The 16,640-nt window shown below is 39.8% G+C and overlaps 1 pseudogene; it reads right to left on the bottom strand.

Annotated features, from left to right (window-relative positions):
• Positions 1–480: 480 nt before the first annotated feature.
• LOC114092010 (sigma intracellular receptor 2 pseudogene) overlaps positions 481–16,640 on the bottom strand; it is a 161,402-nt pseudogene continuing 145,242 nt past the window's right edge.

Here is a 16,640-nt window from a genome sequence, read left to right as displayed (position 1 = left end):
CAGAGGTGGGCTGTGGCCAACTGGAATGTACCTGTCCTTCTCAAAAACTATTAACATGACCAAAATTAGTTAAGAAACAGTCTGGATAACAGTGGTTGGCTCACCATACTCAGCTAACTATTCTAGTGACCTTGTTTGTCCTGCAGGGACTGAGATGCATGCCAAGGTCACCTGATGGGCAAAATGGTGGTTACAACCAAGATGGCTGTAGTCATGTCAGGCTGGATATCTACACATGGATGAACATTATGCTCAGTGAAATAAGCCAAACAGAAACACAACTACTCCATGACCTCACTTCTTTGTGGAATCTGAAATACAACTCATAGAAGCAGAATAGAATGGTAGGGGTGGCCAAGCAGCATGGGGTGGGGTAATAGATAGGGGGAGGAAATAAGTTGTTGGTTAAAGAGACAGGTTACAATTATGCAAAACAAGTAAGTTCTTGAGATCGAATATGCACAATGATTGCTACATTTTTTATTTCCAGAGGAATTTTTCTTGTATTTGGTTAAAAAGGCAACTGCCCTGTAAGCGTCTCTTCTCTGGGCCAGTGGTTGTTTTTCTCAGTTTTTTTCTTTCTTTTCCCTTGTAGTAGGGGTTCATCAACATGAAAAACAGAAAGATGAGGAGAATGAGAAAGTAGGGGTTGTAGATGGCTATAAGGGTTAGTTGTTCATTGAAAGTCTTAGGACCTTGTCCTTTGAAACCACTGGCTTTGGAGAAATCCCCCAATGGAAATGTTGTCAGGATGTGAACTGAGTAGATGATTGCAGGCATGAGGATCCACTTGCAATTTCTTCGAAGAAGGCAAAGTAAAAGAAAGGCAGCTGAAACAAAAGCTCACAAAACAAGGATTTAAACCACACTGGGGTGATCTGCATCAGAGGGTCTTTAAACTCTTTAGCATACCAAGTCAGCAGGTTTCTGAACTTGACCCAGTAGAATTCTCACAGCAGTATGGCCTGCAGGTCCAAAAACAGAGTGATGGGGATGTGGGAGAGGAAGTAGAGGCCCAGCAGGGAGTCACTGCTGCACCTGACAATCACAGTCCCTATAGTACAGTCAGGCAGGGAGCCGAGGTCCTCTTTGTCCGGACCAGCCCTCCAGCAGCACAGGGATCCCCTGATTGCTACATTTAACAATACTTTATTGTATATTTGAAATTTGCTAAAAGGTTAGGCCTTTTGTGTGTGTGTGTGTGTGTGTGTGTGTGTGTGACTTTAAAGCACTGTAGTTAAGTGTACATTCCTAATAGGTTATACCTTAAGGGAATCATACAACTATAAACAAAGTTTAAATAGTGTTCAATAATAATATTTACTAAGTATATTTACTAGTATTATTTACTAAGTATTTTTATTTGGTAATAATATTGCTAGTGTTCATTTGAAACATCTATTTGTGTGTGAATATATGTGTGTGTTTATATAGATAATTCAATTATGTTAACATTATTAGGAACTAAGACATTTAGTTTAAAAAGAGATGCAAGTAGAAAATTAAACAATAAATGCAAAATCCTATAGTTCTGAATTTAAGTGGACAATATTGACATAAACTCATGATACATTTTCTCTTTGCTTTCTTTTTTAATTTATTCTAACTTATTATATATGACAGCAGAATGCATTTCAACTTATATTACACATATAGTACACAATTTTTCATGCCTCTGGTTGTACACAGAGTCACACCATTCCTGTCTTCATGTACTTAGGGTAATGATGTTCTTCTCATTCCACTGTCTTTCCTGCCCCCATGTCCTCACCCCACCTTCCCCCCACTTTGCCCTATCTAAAGTTCATCCATTCCTCCCATGCTGTCGCCCATCCCCATTATGGATCGGCATCCTCATATCAGAGAAAACATTCAGCACTTGGTTTTTTGGAATTGGCTAACTTCACTTAGCATAATATTCTCCAACTCCATCCATTTACGTGCAAATGCCATGATTTTCTCTCTTTTAATGCTGAGTAATATTCCATTGTGTGTGTGTATATATATATATAGATATATATATACATATATATCTATATCTATATCTATATATATATATAGATATATAGATATATAGATATATAGATATAGATATATATCACATTTTCTTTATCCATTCATCTACTGAAAGGTAATTAGGTTGGTTCCACAATTTTGCTATTGTGCCGTTATAAACATTGATGTGACTGTCTCTCTGTAGTATGCTGTTTTTAAGTCCTTTGTATATAAACTGAGGAGTGGGATAGCTGGGTCAAGTGGTGGTTTCATTGCAAGTTTTCTAAGAAATCTCCATACTTCTTTCCATATTGGCTGCATCAATTTGCAGTCCCACCAACAATGTATGAGTGTGCCTAAAAGGTTAGATCTTAAGTGTTCTTACTACAAATTTAAAAAAGAAAGGAAATAGAAACTCTCAAAGTGATGGATTTGTTAATTGTGGTGATCATTTCTTAATGTATACATATATCAAAACATCAAGTTGTGCACCTTAAACATGTCAAATTCCAATTTGTTATTTATACTTCAATAAAGCTGAAAAAAAAGCTAGAATTCTTTTAAAGACTAATGCTGGAAAGTGAGACTAAAATGTTCTTCTTGTGGTTTATTGTTGTGATTTGTCATTGTGTATCTACACCCATGAATCATAATATAATATAGTTGCATTTCTATATGTATTGTGATGTAGCTGAGGATGTAGTTCAGTGATAAAGTGCATGCCTAGCATGCACCAGGCCCTGGGTTCGAGCTCCAACACAAAAGAATAAAGAAGAAAGTCATAATGGCTTCTGGGTATGCCCTTGAAGTCTGGAGCCACACTTTATATTATTTTTGCATCTGTGACTTTTATAATAAGGTTAGGGATGTAAGTAATGCTAATAAATATTAGACATTTGACAAACATTTGCCAACTTTAATTAGAGTTGATCTTCTATGTTTCCTACATTCCATTATAGAAAACATAAAATATTTTAATTTAAAATTCCTACTCAGAATCTTTCAAACCTGTCACTCACAAAAAGCAGGAGGCACAGTGGGACCAGTTGAAGGAAATGGCCTTGTTGGCAGTCCTCTTTTCTTTTCCCCTTCTGTTGAAAGCAGTGCCAGAGCCAAACAGAGCAATGCCATGTGTCCTGGGAGCACTGAGTAACATCAATTCTATTAAACAGAAAATGGAACAGAGCTCAGGCTCCAGCAGGCAGGGGAGGCTCACTGGGGCCTTGGCAGCAATAGGCACAAGGAACCAGAGTGCAAGCCAGGCCAGTTGCAAACTTTAAGATCCTCTAACATTCGTTCTAACAGGCGCCACACACTGCCCATACAGGATCGCAAGACCTGCAGGATTCACCCCCTCACCTGACCCTGCTGCACCCCTGCCTGCCCTCTGTGCTGTATTTGATTTCAGCCCCAATTTCAACCTGGCAACTCTGTCCACCTAGTTTAGACAATGGCTTACCACTTCACCTCTAGGTTCTTGGTGTTCCTTTTTCTTCCTTATTTGGTAATGTTTAAACTTCTTTTCTAGAATTGTGAGCATCTTGGCCCCTCTAGCCTGTCTTCAGGACTCCTGTGACTGTCCCCATTGGGAGCCCAGGCATTCAGTCCAATATTCCCAGCTTACATTTGCTTTCTGTCTGGGCATGGAGGGACTCGGTCTCAGTATCAAGGCACAAGGGTGTAGTGAAATCAGACATAACTCAGAGTTTGTGGCTACGTGAAACTTCAGCCCAAAGGGAGGGAACACAGTAGCAAGAAATTCTTAGGACAGGCATGATCATGGTGTCAGGCAAGGGGTTGCTGGTTGGCTTGGGGTGACAAAGGCCTACAATAAGGGAATGTCCATCACTGGAGCCCATCATTGGTAGCCATATCCCTGGACATCAATGTGAATTAATTCCAAAGATGGGCTAGTATTCTTCCTGCCAGGTCTGATTTTGAAACTGAGGTGGATATGGGGTTGGGACCATTTTAAATCTAATTTTAAGGATAGGGAGGATGCAGCCATAAGAAGAAGAATGGGTATGAAAAGTAAATGAGGTGAATGCTTCTTAGAGAAAACACAGACTTTAACAAAGACCACATGTTGTAGAGTAGAGCAAGACAGACTGAACAAGATCTTTTATTTCCACCCCAAGAATAATGTTTTGGAGAACTCTTGGGAAGAAAAATAAAATGTTGAAGTAGTTAGCAATTTTAGGTTTTCCAAACTAAACAGAAAATAGTTATGATAGTAACTATAAATTTACTCACAAACCCAAAGCATTTATTTACAGGGAGCATGCACCTGTCTGAAGGAGAAGGAATAAATTTTCCTTTTGGAACTCACAAGCTTCCAAGTTAGAAGACAACCCTTTCCATTGAACAGGTAGTTCAAATGGAACAGGTGATGGAGGCAGCCTGCTGGTTATAAGATAACATCTAAACTCAAGCACCAAGATCAAAAGGTCCTCCCAAAAGTATGTCAGTAATTTAATTCTCTTCACTGTGTAATCTGATTTGCCACTATAAATCAATGTAATGATCACAGCAGCAAATACTTAAATACAGACTTCAAACCTGGATAATTGCCCAGAAGTAAAATGTATCTAAGGATCCAATATTCTGACATTTAATAAAAGTTTGAATTATATTTGCAGCCTGCTGTGATTTAATTTTCTTGAGTTCAATATTTAATAAACAATAGAAAACTATTATAAATAATCTCGTTCCATTCAGAAACTACTGGTTACCTGCCTAGATCAGGGGTCACGCTTTAAGAGATTAAATTCCAACTGAGCCACAAACTAGTTGTCTAACAAATTACTCAATCTGTCAGTTTTCTCACCAATAAAACAGGGATTATGACAGAATCTACTTAACATGGAGGATTCATGAATTATTACACACAGAGAGCCCAGAACACTGCCTGACATGTAGTGAGGACTCAGTGTAAGTTAATTATGTTGAGGGTTTTTGTTTGTTTGTTTGTTTAAGTGGATCCAGGCTGCCCTCCATTCTTGTTTTGTTTGCTTGCTTGCTTATTTTGAACAATGATACAAAAAAAAAAATCTTTTTAGGAAGAGAAGAATTCTCCCAATTGCTGATTTCAACCAGGGCAATCTGTATCTGAATCAAACATTATCAAAGAGAAAGCTAATTGGGGAACAAATTTAAAAACAGTCACAGGCTTCTGATTTCCAAATCTGATAGAATTTCTGCAAAGCACAAAAAGAGAGACCTGATAAACAATGTACTAGAATGATGTTGCATGTGTCTACTTCTGCCACCTCTGCTATAAGCCCCATAATAGCAATAAATATGTCACATTTGTCTTTTTATCCTTAGAGGTTACAAGGATGTCAAGAGCCTAGAAAGCAGTACACAGTGATTCTGGTTGATTGTTTAAATGAATGAAATTCAATATGAATTAGAGACTTGACACAGAACTCATAATTCACCCTATCTTCATGTAAGCTAGTGCTATTTCACAGCAAAGAACTCTTGAAAAAAAGCCTAACTAAACACCAATATTTTTCTGTAAAACTGTTGGACAATTTGTTTTTCTTCCTGGATCTCTGATTATTTAGGTAGAATAGTATATAAATGGGACAAGGACGCATAATAATAGTAGCTCCCACTTACTCAGAGTTTTCCATAGTACATTTAACTTTTATAACAAGTCTGAGCTGTAGCTAGTACCCCTGTACCAGTTTTACAGACGATGAGAATGGAGAACATAAAAATTGAGTTTTTGCAAAATCATACAACTAACAAGCAGCAGGCCTTGCCTGAAACCATTTTCTCTGATTTCAGAGAGCCCTACGTTTGATGATTACACTGAAGTTAACCCTCTTAAAAATTACAAAATAACAGCTGAGAGGATCTTACATATTTTACATGAAAGGAAACTGAGATGCAGAGGTATGAAGTGCCTGCTAAATACCACCTGGTTCATCAAAGGCAGAGCCTGAGACTTGAGTTTCAGATTTCTGTTAGCCAGGTGCAGTGGCACACACTGTATTCCCAGCTACTCTGGTGGCTGAGGCAGGAGGATTGCAAATTTGAGCCTAATCTGGGCAATTTAGCAAGAACTTGTCTCAAAATAAAAAGGGCTGGGGGTGTAGCTCAGTGGTGGAGCACTTGCCTAGCATGTGCTGAGGCCCCGGGGTTCAATCCCTCGTATGCAAAAACAAAAAACAGAACAAAACTAAATCTCCTGTCCAGTCATCCAAAATGCTTTCTCCTATACCTAATCACTTCCTTTTTAACAAAAGCAGCACTATCCTCACTCTGACAAACCTCAGTCAGTCTCTTTACTGAATACTAAAAAGGATTTCCCTTGTAGAAATAACCTGATCTTATTTCATAAGTTTAATCAATTCTTTTGAAATCCAAAAAAATGCATTACAAATTAAATTCCATGGGTTAATCATCTAAGCATTCTTTTTAAAAAATTATCTCTGCCTTTGAAGTTGCCACTCAGAGCACGCCATCTGACATAGACTCCTTTCTAGGGACTTGGTCAGATGAAGGGGAAAAAAAAAAAAAAGACAGAGTTCAAATCTATTTTCACAATCAGATCTATCATTCACCAGGTGATTGCCAAGTAATAGATGTGGGTGACAACAGTTCCCTGATGAGGTCCAGCGTCTTAACTCAGAGACCCATTGTGTTCAATCCATTTGTTAAAGATGCCCACAGTACACCAGCCATGTGATGATTGAGTTATTGTTCACCAAACCTGCATTCCAAGTGATGCAGGGAGAAAAGCCACATATGCAGAAGGCAAATCAGACAAGAACAGCAATGATGCTTGGCTCAGTTTAGAAGGAAGACTGTTCCTCCAGCTTATTTTATTCTAGCAGTGATGGCCGCTGGAACACAGGAGCCTTGTGGGAATGGAGGGTGCCTTTCCAGGGGAGGAAAAGGAGAGGATTCAGTTTATGGACAAGGGAAAATAAACATGAGACCTACCCAGTCCCTTTGGAATCATCCCTAAGACCTGCTACAGAGTCATCCCATTAAAAGTGTTCTTTTGAAATAAGACACCAAAGGGTAGCAAAATGTCAATAATTGTCGAATCTGGGCGACTGGACACAATGAGGCCTACTATTCTATTCTATTTTTTTGGTGAATTCAAAAAGTTTCACGGGGAAAGCGTGGTGGTGGTATTTTAAGGCAGTCCCTTCCTTAGGAAGAAGGAGGCCCCTAGAGTCTTAGTGACTATGGCCATCCAAGAAGTAGAGAGCACTGGACTTGAACTGAGAAGCCCATGATCTCCAGCAGTCCAGGAACTTCTCTGGCCACAAAAGCCTTGAGGATTCCGCCTTTCCTGCTCCCCCATGTACTTCACACTCTCCTCCTCGTTTGCTCCTATCAAGCTCTGGGTAGCTCAGGTTATGCTGAATCTCCTTTATCTTCTTCCCCTTTTCAGCAAGAGTCTGAGTGCTCCTTGAGAGAGGGGATCACCACTTCTGCAAGAATGAACCACCAGCACCCAGAGCAGTGGCTGCTTATAACCAGCACTCAGTAAATACTTGCTCTCAGCCAAGGAAGAAAGGAACTGACATTGATTAATTATACACTTATTAATAGTGCCCATCTACTAGAGTTGTTGCAAAAATTAAATGAGGTCACTCAGTGTGGTGATTGGTGAAATCACTTAGCATGGTGAGCATTCATTTAATAACAGCTGCTTCAATCATTATCAATATGACTACCCAAATTTCCTACGCTTCCCTCCCTGCCCCCTTGGGTACTGGGGATTAAACCCAGGGGCATTCTACCATAGAGCTACACCCAAGCCCTTTTATTTCTTATTTTGAGAGAGGGCCTCTCTAAGTTGCTGAGAGTCTTGCTAAGTTACTGAGGCTGGCCTCAACTTGCAACCCTCTTGAGTTGCATCCTATGCTGTTTAATCATTACCTACAAGATGCACCCAGTCATACCATCACTGAGTGGCAGAATTCAAGCCCAAGACTATTTGTCTCCAAAGCACATGCTCTTAGCTCTACATCATTCTGCTTCATTTCTAACATCACTGTAAACTCTACATATATCACTCTGCAGCAGGGCCTAAATAGAGCCAGACGCTCTCCCAGGACTACCACTTGTGTATCGTTATCCTCAGTGACAGCATGTCAGATACCACCTGACACCTTCCATGACTCAATGGAGGAATCCTCAAGCTGTTCCAGACTGCTTGGTCTTAATTTAATCCTTGAGTGGACAGAGAGAAACAAATAGCAGTCATTGTGGCTTGTGTGGTTGAAACAAACGTAGATTTTCCTTGAGTCTGCAGTTTTCTTCCCCATGTGCATTAGTGTTAGTATACTCTATATATTTTCTTTACAGTGAGTTTAATCATGGATATAGTAAATCATGTGGGTGCTACTAGTCAAATGGCACAGGTTTGGATTAAATGTTAACAGAATGCTAGGCTCCAACCATTTCCTTTTCTTTCAATTTGCACTTAAATTTGACCCCCGACCCCTGCCCCAGGAACTGTGGACTGCAGTTCTCTTGGAAGACAGAGTGTGAGGTAGGCTGATGGGCAAGGGGTGCAGTAAGGGATAAGCAGTCTCTGTTTATTTATCACATTTACTCTGTGATCTCAGGCAGGTTATTGCATCTCTGTATGCTTCTGCATGCCCAGCCATAAATGAAGAAAATAGCACAGAGATCTAGTAAGAACTGAGAATTCAGACTTGCAAAGAATTTGACAACCTCCTTAAGTGATACTAAAAAGGAGTTTATTATATATGCAGATCATTGCATTATGTTCTACTCCACATCAATAAAGTACAGATTTCCTCAGCTTTGTTCATATAAGTTTTCTCAACCCAAGCTGAAGAATCTGCACCAGGAGGCCACACCCAGTCACTATCAGGCCAAAGACAGCCTCAGGGTCCATTTGCCTCAAGAGATCAGATGCCTACTTTTTCCTTTGTGTTTCCCCTGTGAATTCAACAAGGGATTCAGGGTTTGGACTTCCAGGATCCACCCTCAGATATACTTTTTCTAAATATATCACCAAGATGAAATTTTAATTGCATCAAATAACCTACCCTAAGTCTATATTTTCAGCCTGGTCGGGACCTTGGAGTGAAATTTGAAAGCTATCTCCTTGGCAAAGGAATGGAACCCTTAAAACAACAAAATGGATTGTTGGTGTACAATAAGGGGTTAAAGGTAGGCATGCATCCCTCAAATGTCTGCCTACATTTGAAGTTCAGCAGTTTCACCCGCTTCTCTATGGTGGCACTTCCTCTAAAGAAGAGCAACACAAGAATCTTCCGGAGACCAGAGGATGTCAGATATTTCCGTCTTCAATAAAACAGATGCCTTCCCAGAGGACAATAGTCTCCCCTCCTGCATACTTAACACAAAATACTAAAGACACACAGTGGGGGAAATAGGAAAATGTAGAATCAGAGGACTAAGAATGTGGTGCTTCTTACTGAGTGTTCAGAAGCAAGAGAAATTTCAGGAACAAGAAGGTAAGTTTTTAAGAACTTACTAACTCCTAGAAGTGTCTAGAAATTGTGATCACAACAGAGCACTGGGATAACTTCCAAAGGAGTTCATAAACCCTTGAAACATGAGCAAAAGGAAACAGTAGATCAAGACACCCAGAACAGAAATACCCTCAGCCCCAGGAGCCAGAGAACCATTGCCAGATCTCTGTTGAGGGAGAATTTGGGTCATCCTTGTGTATCGAGCAAGGGCTAAATGTTGTTAGATGTACAGTGAATTAGCCAGGTGAATGAACAGCGAATCAGCACTAAGCACGCTGAATTATCTCAAAATAATCCATTCATGCTTTTAAGCTTTGATTCAGGAGCCCTAACCAGGTATTAGTTACAACTGAAAACTGCATCTAACAGATCCTACATGCTATGTGACATCCACCCTGTGTCACAGATGGTGAACAGATCAGCCTATGTCAGAAATACCTACACACTTCCTACCACAAGGAAAAAGCACTTCATGATCACCTCCTGTCCTTATGCAACCGTGTTGGCCTCTAACAACCCCATCATGACTTTTTACCTTGGCTTCTCTGCCCAGTATCACCTCTGTTGCCCATTCTGTACCCTTTCCCCTAAAAATAACACTCTATTCATTCCATTTGCAGTAATCCAGTTAAAGTAACTTATATAAATTATGGATGTTTGATAGCCTTTCCCAAAGAATTTGCATTTAGAAACAGAAGATCCATTAATCTCAATTCATCTTCAGGTTAGAGGTTTTACTAATGTATAGGTGACTTTTTAAAGTATTAGAGCATCTTGGTCTTGGGGGCAAGTTATTGAAAGTAAATCAAGATACTTCAAGTATCTTGAATCTGTGTTTCATTCTGTGACTCTCTGTAGACCATTTTAGTGCTTCTTCATCCCCAGACAGAGTAAAGCTGGCCCACGCTCTTGAGATTCCATGTTAATGTTATAGAGATAGACCAGCTGTCTCTAAACACCATCTATGATTTGCAGAGGGAGTGAATTTAATGGTTCAGCTTCATTTCCTTCACAGCAACCAAGGATGTAGGGACAACATAGCTCAAATTGAACCCTACCTATCTATAAGTTGAGAGTTTTGTTGGCAGGTACCTTTAGGCTGAGTGGACATCCTATAAGCTATTTCCTACAAGGGCTCTTCCCTTGGACACTTTTTTTTAATATTTATTTTTTAGTTGTAGTTGGACACAATACCTTTATTTTATTTATTTATTTTTATGTGGTGCTGAGGATCGAGCCCAGGGCCTCACACGTGCTAGGCAAGCACCCCTTTGCAGAGCCACAACCCCAACCCCATCCCCTCAGACCCTTTAAATTAGCATTTCCTAAATTTCCTGATGGTAGATACACCAGAGCCTCACCCGAAGAGTCTGAATCAGTGAGTCTGGGATGGGGCCTGGGAACATCTGCTTTAAGTAAGAGCATCACATGATTCTGATCGTGAAGGAAGCTTGGGAAACTCTGCTGAATCAAACTACAGAGGCTCCTGGCTTCACAGAAGGACATTTTTAAGTAGCCAAGCTCCACCATCCTATACCTACACCTCAAAATGTCTAGGATTCTCAATGCACCTCCTCTCTCCTCAGTCTGACACCCCGGGAGTCTTCTTTCCTGAATCATTTTGAGGTTTGGGGGAGTAAATGTGAGAATATTCAAGATTGCCCATCAATGTTGGATGGGAAGTGAAGATTAAAAAGAAATAGGTTTCTCTCTCCTTCTTCAGAGATCTGGATGATAAGAAAAACTCTCCTGCTTTGTGATAGATGAATTGAATCCCTCATAGTCTCCCTTCATCCCCATCTCTGCATTCTAATCCCTGAGTACTATGGTCTCAGACATTCTGTCACATAGTTTGGAATAACAAATCACCTTTCCTTGAACATTCCTATGAAGGGTTGAAGGGACAGTGATGTGTATTAAACTAAAGCCTTGGTTTTACATGTTGTGTGATTCAAATAATATTATGCTAAAGAAGATGATAGGATAGTGGGTTTTTTTAGAGGGGTGGATAAGCAGCTAAAGGAAGCCACAAGATGAAGTTCGTCAAGCAGACAGCTAATGACAGCAGTTCAAGTCATTCTACCCTTGTGTAGAGTTGAGTTTTAAAACTAAGCATGATGCAAAACAAGAAATACCAAAAGCCAACGAACATATGAAAGATTGTTCTACCTCAGTAAGAACACAAGTTAAAAGAAAAATAGGCTCAGATTTTGCCTATCAAACTGGCAAGGATAAAAAAGAATAATCCCTAGTGCTGGTGAGGAAGTGGGAAGGCAGGCTGTAACTATATTGCTGATGGATATGAACAGGCACACCTTTTCTGGGAGGTAAAAAAAGCCTTAAACTGTTCTTATTTCTTAAATCTAGCAATTTTGCTTGTAAGAATTTATCCTAAAAAATTATCCTAAAATAGTTAGACTGGACAAAAAGATTTATGGTGGTTGTTCATAACAACATTGACTATATTGGCAAACACCTAGGGGAAAGAATATCCAGCAAGAGTAATCTGTATATGTATGAGCAAACTAAGGCAGGTACATAGAATAGAGACTACACTATCACTGAAAATGACAAGTTACAATTATACTGATAGGCAGGGAAGTGTGTTGACAAAATATTTAGTGAAAAAATAGTTACAAAAGGTATGCTCTCATTTTTATATTAAATAGACTGTAGTAAATATATTTAGGCATGCCTGCCTAGCTCTTACTCTATTACAATCAGCTCTTTGTATCTAGGGGCTCCCATATTTATGGATTTAAACAACTATAGATTGAAAATATATTTTTAAAGTTGCATCTGTACTGAACATGTATATTATTTTTCCTTAAACAGTGCAGTGTAACAATTATTAAAGAATTGTAACGCATTCCATTGTCATTTTTTTAAATCAATAAAGAATTAATTAATTTTAAAAAACAATTATTATTCCCTGAATAATACAATACAATAACTATTTTTACAGCATTTTCATTGTACTAAGTATTATAACTAATCTAGAGATGGTTTACAGTATACAGGAAGATGTATATGCCTTATATGCAAACAGTAGGTCATATCACATAAAGACTAGAGCATCCATAGATTTGGGCATCTGAGGTGATGAGGTCCCAGAACCAAACTCCTGTGGAGACCTAGGGAGGACTATATTTGGAATTATTCCTCACCCGCAATCCCTACTAAAAGAGAAGGCTTCCTGGCTCAGTTTTAATAACAACTCAATTTAGGTGGATTTATATGAAGAACCAATAAATAATCTGAATTCTCATTCTGGATAATTGGAAATAGAGATACAAAAAACAGGGTCATGTGGCTCTTGACACGTGAACTGCAGGACATTGTCACATTGAGGCCAGAGTGGCCATTTTCAACCACCTACAAGTCAAGGAGTAAGTGCTGGGAGCCATTAGCCAAGTAGGTATGACAATTTCCTTGCCAGCGTACAACCATGTGGCTGACATTTTGCAGTGACATTGAATGTAGGTAACCTTGCTCAAGGACCAGGGCGGATTAGGGTGTTCCCGGTTTAAGATAATCGGGTTTAGGGCGTTCCCAGTTTAGGTTCCAGGTTTAAGGTTTAAGATTATTCCTGCTGGGAATAGGGCGTATCCTGCTGCCTGAGTTCCCCTTGAGTTCTCACGGGATTCAGACAGTATTTTTTGGGAGACAGAAGCCCAGTGGAGGTGGATTTGGGCAGAGAACGTGGATTTCCCCAGAATGTGATTGTAGATGGCTGGTGTGAGTTCGGGAATAAAGAGTTGCTGTTTGAATCTACAAGTGGTGTGGTGGCTCGTGATTTGTGCCCAGCCAGACTGCGGCATTTGGCGTCCCGTGCGGGGAACATCTGAAACTTGGAGGTAAGTGAAATTGCTTGCCCCTGAGGGAAGGCGAGAGAATGGGTGATCAATTCAAAAAACAATGTGTTCCTGTTGTGATTTATTTTGTTTTTGTTTCAAGCTGCCTATCCCTAGAAATTTCTCAGGCAAACTGGGAAAAATGGTTGGCTAAAGGTTTGAAGTTTGTCAGCCCTGAGGAAGAGAAAATTGATACAACAATTTTTTATTCCGTTTTTGTTTCATTCAGTTTCGGTTTTGTTTTGTGTTATCTTATTGGGTTGCGTTATCTTTATAGTAGATTAGAAATTAGTAAAAAACAAACCGAAAAGATGTTAAGTAAATTGTTAGAGGTTCAGACCATGGAGAAAGACATTTTAGATCAAGCAAAAGAGAAGGTCTCTCGAGCCAGTCAGACGGAGGAAGAAAATTTAAAGGAAAAGGGGTTGTTAGGAAAAAGGCCACAACAGGAGGCTGTTACTAACTCCGTTTTATCACAAGAGGGCGTAATTCAACCAACAGCCCCACCGATGGAGACAGCTGAGTGGCCCTCAAGCCCCGTAGTTGATAAATGGGATCCTGAGACAGGACCTCAAAGATTAGCATGCCCTGTACTTGAACAGGCAGGAGGGCAGCGAATTCACCGTGCTTTAGATTTTAAAACAGTGAAGCAGTTAAAGGAGGCTGTAACAACCTATGGTCCCCAAGCTCCCTTCACGGTAAGCATGGTCGAGTCCATTACTAACTTGGACATGACGCCAGCAGATTGGGCTAGCATGTGTAAATCTGTACTAAATGGAGGACAATATTTGTTATGGAAGGTTGCCAATGAGGAATTTTGCGCGGAGACAGCTAGGCGAAATGCAGCAGCCAGTTACCCTCAAAGAAATCTAGATATGTTGTTAGGAAAAGGACCTTATGAGGGTCAACGGCAACAAATTGAATATGATCCTGCTATATATGCACAAATTGCTGCAGACGCAGTTAGGGCATGGAAGACTTTACAAGGACATGGAGATTTACAAAGTCAGCTATCTAAGGTAATACAGAGAGCTAATGAACCTTACGCTGAATTTGTAGATAGGCTAATTCAAACGGCTGCCAAAATTTTTGGGGATACAGAACAAGCAATGCCATTAATAAAACAACTGGCTTATGACCAAGCAAATCATTGCTGCAGAGAGGTTATTAGACCATGGAGACATGAAGATTTAAACACATATATTAAATTATGTAGAGATATTAATGAATAAGGGCAAGTCTTGGCAGCTGCAGTACAACAGGCTTTAGATGCCAGGCCAAAAACATGCTATGATTGTGAACAAACAGGACATTTTAAAAGGAATTGCCCCATAGGAGGAGGGTTTAACAAAAGTAGGTATCAAAGGAATAGAATACCGGGTATTTGCCCACGATGCCGTAGAGGGAGACATTGGGCTAATGAATGCCGTTCTCAAACCACCATAGAGGTTACTCCTTTATCAAAAAACAGACAAAGACCAGGTATTTATCCACGATATCGTGGAGAAAGGCATCAGGCTCCATTGCCAAAAAACGGACAGGGGGGCCCAATGCTCCGGGGCCCACAACCACAAATCTACGGGGCAGTGGAGGAACCCAGCAACACCATCAGGCTAGTGCCCAGGACACATTGTCCATTAAATCCCTCATCAGACAAACCCAAGGGAGCGCAGGGTTGGACATCTGCGCCTCTGCCAGAGCAGTATTAACTCCAGAGATGGGAGTTCAAATCATTCCCACAGGAGTAAAAGGACCTCTTCCCCAAGGAACAGTAGGCTTATTATTGGGACGTAGTTCATCTACATTAAAAGGACTTATGATAAGTCCTGGGGTAATTGATCCCGATTATGTAGGTGAAATAAAAATTATAGCTGGTTCTCCAAGAGGTATATCAGTAATTTCACCTGGAGATAGAATAGCACAGTTGTTAATAATACCCAGCCTACATAATAAATTTCCTAGTCATAGTGTAGAAAGAGGTTCCAGGGGATTAGGCTCCACAGGTGTAGATTGGGCTATGTTGTCTTTAAATTTAGATTCTCGCCCAATGCTAAAACTAAATATTCAAGGTCATGAGTTTAATGGGCTACTGGACACAGGAGCTGACCTTAGCATCATATCTCGTCAAGAATGGCCAAAACATTGGCCATTACAACAAGCCACTCAAACGCTTCGAGGCCTAGGAGTGGCGACTAATCCCCATAGAAGTTCTATGATATTAGATTGGAAGGATCCTGAAGGATGTGAAGGAACTATACAGCCATATGTATTGGATCATCTTCCTATAAATTTATGGGGACGAGATGTCCTAGATCAATTAGGTTTGACGTTAACAAATAACATCAATCCTAATACGCCCACTACTAGGGCTAGACAAGGCTTTAGGAAAGAAAAAAGATTAGGAAAACAAGGGCAAGGTATAGCAGCACCAATACAAATAGATCAAGGAACAGACAGACATGGGCTGGATTTTCAGAAAGGGCCACTGAGACAATCAAAATTACTTGGAAATCAGAAAGACCAGTGTGGGTTCCTCAGTGGCCCCTGACTAAAGAAAAGATACAAGTAGCCCATGATCTGGTCAAACAACAATTAGCGGAAGGACATATACAACCTTCCATATCTCCCCATAATACTCCCATTTTTGTCATCAAAAAGAAATCTGGTAAATGGAGATTATTGCAAGATTTAAGAGCCATTAATAATGAGATGTTTATTATGGGACCTGCTCAATCAGGGATTCCTCAATTGTCTGCTTTGCCAAAAACCTGGCATGTTTTAGCTATAGATATTAAAGATTGTTTTTTTTCAATTCCAATTCATCCCGAGGATAGTCCACGTTTTGCATTTACTATCCCTGCATTAAATCATGAAGGTCCTGATCAGAGATATGAATGGAAAGTACTCCCTCAAGGGATGGCTAACAGTCCAACTATGTGTCAAATATATGTTAACAAAGCAATCCAGCCACTTAGAAATCAAAATCCTGAACTACAAATATTTCACTATATGGATGATGTATTATTGGCACATAAAGATAAAAACATATTGCTGGAATGTTATGCCACACTTACAAACTTATTAAAAAATTATAATCTAGAGATAGCAATAGATAAAGTACAATTAAATTTTCCAATTAATTATTTAGGAGTTCTATTATCCTCAACCATGGTCCGTCCACCAAAAATTCAAGTACGAGTAGATCAACTCAAATCACTTAACGACTTTCAAAAGTTATTGGGAGACATAAATTGGATAAGGCCTTATCTAGGTATACCAACAGGAGAGTTGG

Source organism: Marmota flaviventris, chromosome 14, assembly GCF_047511675.1.
Source record: "Marmota flaviventris isolate mMarFla1 chromosome 14, mMarFla1.hap1, whole genome shotgun sequence".
Taxonomy (NCBI): Eukaryota; Metazoa; Chordata; class Mammalia; order Rodentia; family Sciuridae; genus Marmota; species Marmota flaviventris.
This window is presented reverse-complemented; position numbering and strand designations above follow the sequence as displayed.